The sequence below is a fragment of the Eucalyptus grandis genome, chromosome 2, assembly GCF_016545825.1.
Source record: "Eucalyptus grandis isolate ANBG69807.140 chromosome 2, ASM1654582v1, whole genome shotgun sequence".
NCBI lineage: Eukaryota > Viridiplantae > Streptophyta > Magnoliopsida > Myrtales > Myrtaceae > Eucalyptus > Eucalyptus grandis.
In genome coordinates this window covers 32,748,844-32,756,991 of record NC_052613.1, presented here as the reverse complement: position 1 = coordinate 32,756,991, position 8,148 = coordinate 32,748,844, and the positions used below count along the sequence as shown (strand labels likewise).

Sequence of the window (8,148 nt, the reverse complement as noted above, 5' to 3'; positions counted from 1 at the left end):
AGTCGCTTGCTATGAAGATGCGGGGATATGGTCGCGTCGTTGACGACGAGAAGAATTCTCTCACGTTATGGTTTGGGGAGTCTCGGTTGTGGATGTGTGGGGGCTCTCCTCTTCGTTTTTACTGAGCAAGAGCAGCTCAATGACTGGAACCAACAAATTGCTAGCCTCCCTCTCTCAACGGTGCATGAGAGTCATATATGCAATTTGCCAATATATTCGGCATGTTACTAACGAGAATATGAAATTTACGATTCTCATAATTGACGCAAATTATAAAGATATTTGAGGATTTCCAGGTTTGAGAATTAAAGTTATATGCGGATCTCATAAGTTATTTAATAAATTGTTTTGTGCTAGGGCGGCTTGCACATGCAAAATGAAATCTTTAAATCATGAATTAAAAAATTTTAATTACTAATGCTTTCATGCTAACATAAACATAGGCAAGAATGTAAAAACCTCACGCTCTTGCCATGGCTTTTCGTGCCCCCTCTGCGAAATTCAAGAAAGAAATCAGCCTAAAACAAGGCGACGAAAAGCCAGCGGAAAGGCCGGGGAGAGAGACCGTGAAGAGAAGAGGGGGCCGGTGGGCCCAGCGAGGAACACGTGTCGCGCAATCAATGATCTATTACAAAAAATGAGGTGGCAAAAGAGGTGCACCCTATGTTTTCTCAGCTGTCCCCCCTCTGCAGTGAGAAGCGTCACAGGTCATCACGGGTCTAGCTTTCCTCTCTATCCGGTCCCCTGCTTCCTCAACAAAGGGGATGATACGGCATCCTGGTCACGGTCATCATGTTATGGAATGTCGTCGAATGGGGGAGATCAGCACACGTCGAACCGAGCTCTTATCTCTCTATATGGCAACGGACTTCTCCAAGAATCCCAGAGCACACGCAAAGCCTCGAGCTTGATTCACTTTCGACGCCATTGGCGGCCCTCCAAGAGGAAACCAATTTCAGGTCCCGTCGCTCTGCACGCGGATCGTTCCACGTGGGTTCCTTTCGTAGATTCGGATAATGCCTAGTTTCGATCGAGACGCAACGACCGACCCCCCGCGCTAAAGGCAGATAGAGAGAGTGGGCGCGACAATATCCAACAGGAGCAGTTCTCTGTGAAATGTGGGCTTTTCAGGGGGAGAGACGAGAAGCGGTCGATGACGGGGGGTTTTTCGAGAGGGATTTGTGGGAGTGGATCGAATCGGCGAAGGGGTTGAAATTGGAGTTTGATCGAGAGACGGGAGGAAGTAGGGAGAGAGGAGAGAGAAAATGGAGTGTTGCTTTTTCGGATGTGAGAGGAGGAGGCGACGGTGGCGGGCACAACGACACCGTCGACCACCTCTTCCGAGCTCGCAGTCGACCCCGCTCTCTTCTCTCAAATTGAGGTTTGCGCTTTTTTAAATGTGAAATTATATCATGCATGATGCATCCATTCACTGTCGCTGTTGTGATATTCTGTGGTGATATCTTCGTTTTCTTCAGACCTGAGTCAACGTTGTCGGCATTTTGTTCTTGCTTTTTCGGGCGAGACGATGATTTGGCCAGAAAAAAACCAGTCTATCAGAGGATTGTTAGCGGAAAAACTGAGAAGCATTCTTCACAATGGGGATTCTCCTCAAACCTCGCCACTGGACTAATTGATGTTATATTATCAAAGAACTTCTGGTGATGTGTTCCCGACGTGCTCGTCTAATTGGAGTTTTCTTCTTGTTTTCCTCATTAGACTTGACTTAAGGGGATTTCTTTATTTTCTTCAAACCAAAATATTAGTCTGCCTTGCGAGCTATGACCTGTCGGAACTCATGCAAATGACAAGAATCACATACCGCTGCAAATTTAGCGGGAATGCTTTGCATCAGTTTGTTCAAAAGGGGTGATAGTTTAGACACAGTCTAACTAAGCCTTGCACTTGTGCTCCTTGACAATGTTCATTTTTCAGAAACAAAGTTACTATCTGAATTATGTGTCACCTTTCAAAATCTAAACTTGGTGTTGCTGATTAAGCATAGATACAAATAGGATATCTGGGTAAGAGCTAGTACAAATTAAGCATATCATACTTTTCGACAACAAACTTCCTGCGATGCATATAGTGTAATCATGAGCATCAATCTTGAAATTCAATGCCCATAGTTTGTAAGATGTGCTTTATGTCTATGCTGCAGTTATCCTTGGCTGACGTCATGTCAAAGTTGAGAAACTTCATTAGCATTTTCAGGTACATCTTGCTACTAGTATGTAGTTTTTCTATTTTGTCTGCATCTTGCTTTCACATTCACGTGGGATCTTCTTGGTTCTTTTTTATTTGGTTGTCATAGAAGGGTGTAACTTCTTCTTCTTCTTATTTTGAAGTAAAATTTCAACTACATAACTTAAAACTTGATTTTCTGTCTTCTTATGCTTGCAAAAATTTAGGACATCACAGAGTATGATGTATGCATTTCTGGTTGGTGCCTGTTATTTATAAGACAGTCTTTGCATGCATATGTCATGCTATTTTCTGTATAACTTGTGTGTGGCAAATCTCTTCTGCCAAAATTTCTGCAAGAGTAACTTCAGCTTTTGTCAAAACTCGCATATATACTCTTGATCAAATTTCAGGTTGTGTAAGAAACCTGAACTGATCTAGTTAAGTAGCTCATAATTACAATAAATTACTATTTTCTGTAGATTTTTGCATGTTTGTGTTTCCTTCTTTTCTGCCCAAATTTGAGCTTGCTTAAAGGTTTATGAACTTTGATCAATGGTTTCTTGTAGAATGATCCAATGGCAGCTGTGTAGTTGAGGAAAAGAGAAGGAATGCTTGAGGAACTTGGGAGGACAAAAGTTATATTAAATAGTTTGGATCCTGCATGGATTGAAAGAATTTTTAAGCTTATCACTTTGAGACTGTTCATCATCTGGTGTGAGCTTTCCACATATGGCAAAGTATAATTTATTCAGTCCGTGTTTTGACTATATTATGTAAAACCATTTGTTTGTTTACTTTTATCTCTTGTCAGGTTTCATGTATATGATGTTGACACAAAATGTTGCAATGTACCTGTGAAGGTGTGTCAGTTATTTTAATCGTTTCACATAGTTTGATACTTCTTTTTGGATTTTCAATTCTCTTTTTCTATCTTTGGTTTATTTTCCCCTCTGAATTTTATGGGTGAAGCCAGAGCTATGCATGGCCTTTCCTGGTTATACATGAACAATGTATCCAACTGCAATTCTATGTTCTATGTCACATTTCAGTCAATCTTCCTAAGGGTCTAACTCAAATTCAATGAAAATGGAGAGACTGTTAGGAGTAATATAAGGAGTAATCTCAGATTGATTGCAAAGTTTCTCCGACATATATACTAGCTAATTTTACTATGGTTATAGATCAATTGCATTTTTGGTTTTGTCCTAAAGTAGGAATTATCAAGAAAAGGGTTCATCTCTTTTCTTACCTTTGATGTTCAAGTGTGGTAGGACGACACTTTCCCAGGTAAATTGGTTTAGCTGTCTTGCAGTCTACAGAATGTTTTTTTGGTAAGGTGCAGTCTACAGAATGTTACATTCATGGAATTCTGGAAATACAAAATAAATGCATTGGATGATCTTATTTTTGCATAGGAGTTCAAATGTTAAATGGCATTAAGTAATCATGACTTGAAATTTGCGTATTTGGAAAATATGTACTAGTCCATTCAGATTACTTGGGTTTCTATTTGCCTTTTGTCTTTCCATGTGAGGAAGAAGAAATCTCAATAGTATCTTGATCGGGAGGTTTCAGTGCAGACGTTAAAGCCAAAGGATGTAGAGTTTTTAGTAGAAGCTAGCTATGTGCCGTCAGAGGTACTTACTCCTGGCTCACATTGTTATCGTGTCATTTTCCATGCATAGGGGTTCAGTAAAGTACAAGAGTAATCCATCTAGATAAGCATCTTCTCCTTTCTATTTTCTGCAGACAGTCACAAAGCAAAGTCAGAGTTTGACCCTGTCGCTTCATAATAAAAATTTACTAGTATGCTTGAGAAACCTGGTTACTCTTGACTGTCCGTGCTGAGGAATCTGTTGCTTCCAGGACTGCTGTTGAAATAATATTCCGCTGCTCCCAGTTGGAAAACAAAGATATCTTTTCTAAAAGTGTAAGCTCTCCATAATCTCTCTTGAAAGGTCCTGTTTGATATTGTTCCTTGCCATGTCTTTTCATTGCTTTATTCTTGTACTCTGTTGTTACCTCTTCTCAGGATCCTTTCCTGAGAATATCCATGCTAGTTGAGTCTGGGGGTTCTCTTACTATTTGCAAAATCGAAGTTATCAAGGACAAGTTTTACACAAACCTGCAATCATAGTGCCTGATATTTATTGCACTAGTGCTTTGGCATACTGTAAGACTTGTTGCAGGAGAATTCATTAGTCATTGACTGCATTGACTTTGATACTACTGGGAGCCATGCACTTATAGGGTAAATGCCTATTCTTATGCAATTTGTACTACTTAGGCTTTTTGTATGTTAATTTGCTACTTGTTTATTACAGTAAACTTCAGAAGTCCAAGGCAGACTTGGAGAAACTTCACAAAGAAAGAAATGTTGCAAATTTCACTTTCCAGCTTCTCATCATGGCCATGAAAAGGTGTCTGTCATTCTTAGATAGTTTAATACTACTCTTTCTGATGAGCCCTTTCATCAGGTTTATAACTTCTCTGTATAGGTTCTCAAGAGTCATCTTTTTGTGGATCAATTTTGTGAGAAGCAACAGTACAGCTTTCTTGATTATATACCAAGTGATTTGTGAACTTACTTTTACAGTTGCTGTTGACTTTACAGGTACATAATCGTTTGGATATTTGTTTATCCTATAAAACTTTATCTCTTTGATACTCGATCTCATTTCATTCTGTTGCTTTTGGACTTTTCAGCTTCAAATGGAAATCCCAGAAATCCAGATTCCTTGCATGATAATGATCCTTAAGGAAGATACAATTCCTACCAGCAGGTATATTTTAATTTGCCTCCTAAACCTGGTCACTTGTAACAATTTTACTGTAGCCTTTTGATGACGTTTTAATATGAAATCACTTGAGAAGTTATTTTCTTTCCTTATAATCAATTGATGTGATAAATTTATTCATTTAGTAATTCATGGTGCCGACACTTTAGGCTGTAATGGAAATTAAAGAAGTGATTTAGTCTTGTGATTCAAATAGACCGTTTACCGTGTGGGGATTTGGAGGAAGGACTCATGATGGTACTGTACCACACTGTTTTAAACCAAATGGAAGTCCAGATGGCTATGAGGTAGGCGGATGCAATGCAATTGAGTAGGTCATGGTACTTGTGATTATATTGAAAATCTAATTAACATAAAGAAAAAGGGTAGCGGAAACAAGGCCCTCTTGCTCATAATAAGAAATTTTCCTTGGAATCTCCTTCATGAATGAATAAACGAGTTGAGTTTATTGACAAGATTAAGCTCTTATTCTTCTAGTGGTATTGTAGATTGTAGGTCCAATTTGGGCTCGATACAAGGATCTGGATGGCTAAGCCAATAGATGTGAATTCTTTTCAAGAAGTTAAGCATAGAGGCTTTTATGGATGGGAAGACCCAAATTTTATGGACCAAACCGAAGTGCAAATGGGTTGGACTAGATCAGCTGTTTCCTCCTGGAGCCCAGTCCCCATAGCTTGGCCTTCTCTACCCTGTTGTATTGAGTTTAATATTCTCTTTTTTTTTTTTAGTCATGCTGGTGCTTGAATATATGGACCCGATGTCAGATTGATCTGCCCATTGATCCGTTCTAAAATGAATATTAAAATCAAATTTCAGAGTGTTTCTTTTTCCTCATAAAAGAAGATAATATCGATGTCTATGCTGCATATTCAGGGAAAAGCATAGAAGTTGATCTCTCGTTCAAGAGTCCAATTATGCCCTTCAAAACATATTCATTGTTCCTGCACTTTGCAAATGGTTGATGATACAAAAGGGGGTAGGTTGAAAGTGGAAAATGACAACTAGCGGTTGCATTTAAGCGTCTGCTTTGGTTGGTGGTTTAGTGGGACTTAAGTGAGGGAAAACTACCTCTAGCGATAAAGTCGCAAGCAGACAGATTTTGACAATTTCATTACTCCTTATCAAAACTGTTTTGTTTTATCTCAATAACAAGATTGGGACAAGATTATTATTTTATAAAACATCACATAATTAACGGTTTTATGCTTAAATGGTCCAAATGCCCATTTCTCCTTATAGGGAAGAGTGGAGGCAATCGAGGAATTCATTAGATAATTTATATCTATAAAAGCGTAGGAGTTTGGATAATTGACATCCCTCCATAACAGAGATACAAACCTCCCAACTTTTTACACCACTTTCAAGGATCATTAGGGAAATATTATTGCTAGTAATAATATCGTGATGATGGCTGTGCTATCTAGTTTTCTAAAAGGGCTTATTAAGCATATTTTTTGCAATTGTATTGGCATGAGATGATAAAGCAATCAACCACTCAAAATATTCATCATAAGAATAGGTACATTTAACTATGGAACAAAAGGTGCTCGTTATCCTAGAAATTTTGCGCCAGCATTATGAGAAATACTTTCTCATTGCAAAAATTCAAGTGTTTTGAAAAATCTTATAAATAGAGCGACGGAAAAAAAAGGTGTCTTAAAACGACCAAATTAGATGAGAGACAATTGAATTGACAGGTTAGAACTTTGAATAATTCAGAGAGTCTAGAAGCCGTCAGACTTGAATTTTATTCACAGGCAGAGAAAACATGCAAGTTGTGACAAGTCAGTCGATCACCACCATTCTCCCTTAGACTTGTCCAAAATAGAGGCAAAAGTGAAAGTGACCCCATACCAAGAAAAGCATCTTGATTCTCTTGTACTACCTAGTAATAATCATTTCATGTCTTCTGACATTCGTTTTCAGGTTTTCACTGACATTGTTTCTTCTTTGTATCTTCGGTTCCTTTTCCCCTTTAAATTCGACATTATTAAGAATTTGAAGTTGTGCTCCTTTTTAAAATCTTCATTTCTTTAGCCGGTAACGGTAGATTGGCTTTAGCTATCTTGTTGTCCACGGGAGCGCTATGTCCATGTAATCCTAGAAAAAAAAAAGACAAAATGAATGAATTGGAGGATCTAATGTTTCCGTGGGAATTCGAATGTTAAGTGGCAAATAAGTAATCAGGACTTGAAATTACACTTGCAATCGTGCTTATTGGGCAGATATCGACTAATGTTATCAAATTGCTCTGGTTTTGCCTTTTGCCTTTTTGTGTCAGGAAGAAGAAAACTCAAAGGAATATTCAATGGAGAGGTTTCTAGGAGAAGCTAGCTATGTGCGCTCTCTAAGGCTTTTGATTCCGTTAAATCTTTTGAATAGAAAAGGTACATGTCCATTTTTCTTAAGATGGCTGATAGTAAGAATTATTAATATGAAACAATAATTGAAATTTACAAGATAGTTATGAGGGTGAAGGTTGACGATGCTCAACTATTTAGGATGCCATCATGCCATCTAATTTTAGTCGGCGCACATGATCCACTCTTTTTGGTTGACTGCCTTTCCTCCTACTACACATGCACCTCTTTAAAAAAAAAAAATAGTTGATGAGGCTTTATCGATTGGTGTGAGATTCTTCTTATTTTCCACTTTACTGTGCATTATATATTCTCCCTCTGTGAGTCTATTAAGCCAAGGCCAACCTTTGCCAATTTATACATGACCTCCTCTTTCGATAATCATGGAATTCTCCTTTTTATCCAAAATCTAAGATGTGGCATTTATTTACACCTCATACGTGCACTCAAAATAGGAACACTTTAATATGTATTTACTAATTGCCAAAGTGAAAAAGCAAAACCTTCAGTAGGCTATAGATTAATTTGTATTGCCAACTTTCAAGACTTTTGTGTTTGGATTTAGGGAAAATGATCACTCTAAGCCCTCAAATGATTCAAGTGAAATTATTTTTTTTTGTGAAAATAGTCAAATTAACTAATAAAAGCTCCAGATGAAGTCCACATGGTCCAATGACATAGGCTTGTAATCTATTACAATATAGCTAGAAATTTTTGACCAAAGAGTAATTAATAAATGATTTTAATTTATTGTGTGGGAATTGTAGCTTAGAAGAAGAAACAATTAGTCTCCTTCCACACAT

General features: G+C 37.9%; 1 pseudogene; it reads left to right on the top strand.

Moving 5' to 3' along the window:
* Positions 1-655: 655 nt before the first annotated feature.
* LOC104431107 overlaps positions 656-8,148 on the top strand; it is a 10,088-nt pseudogene continuing 2,595 nt past the window's right edge.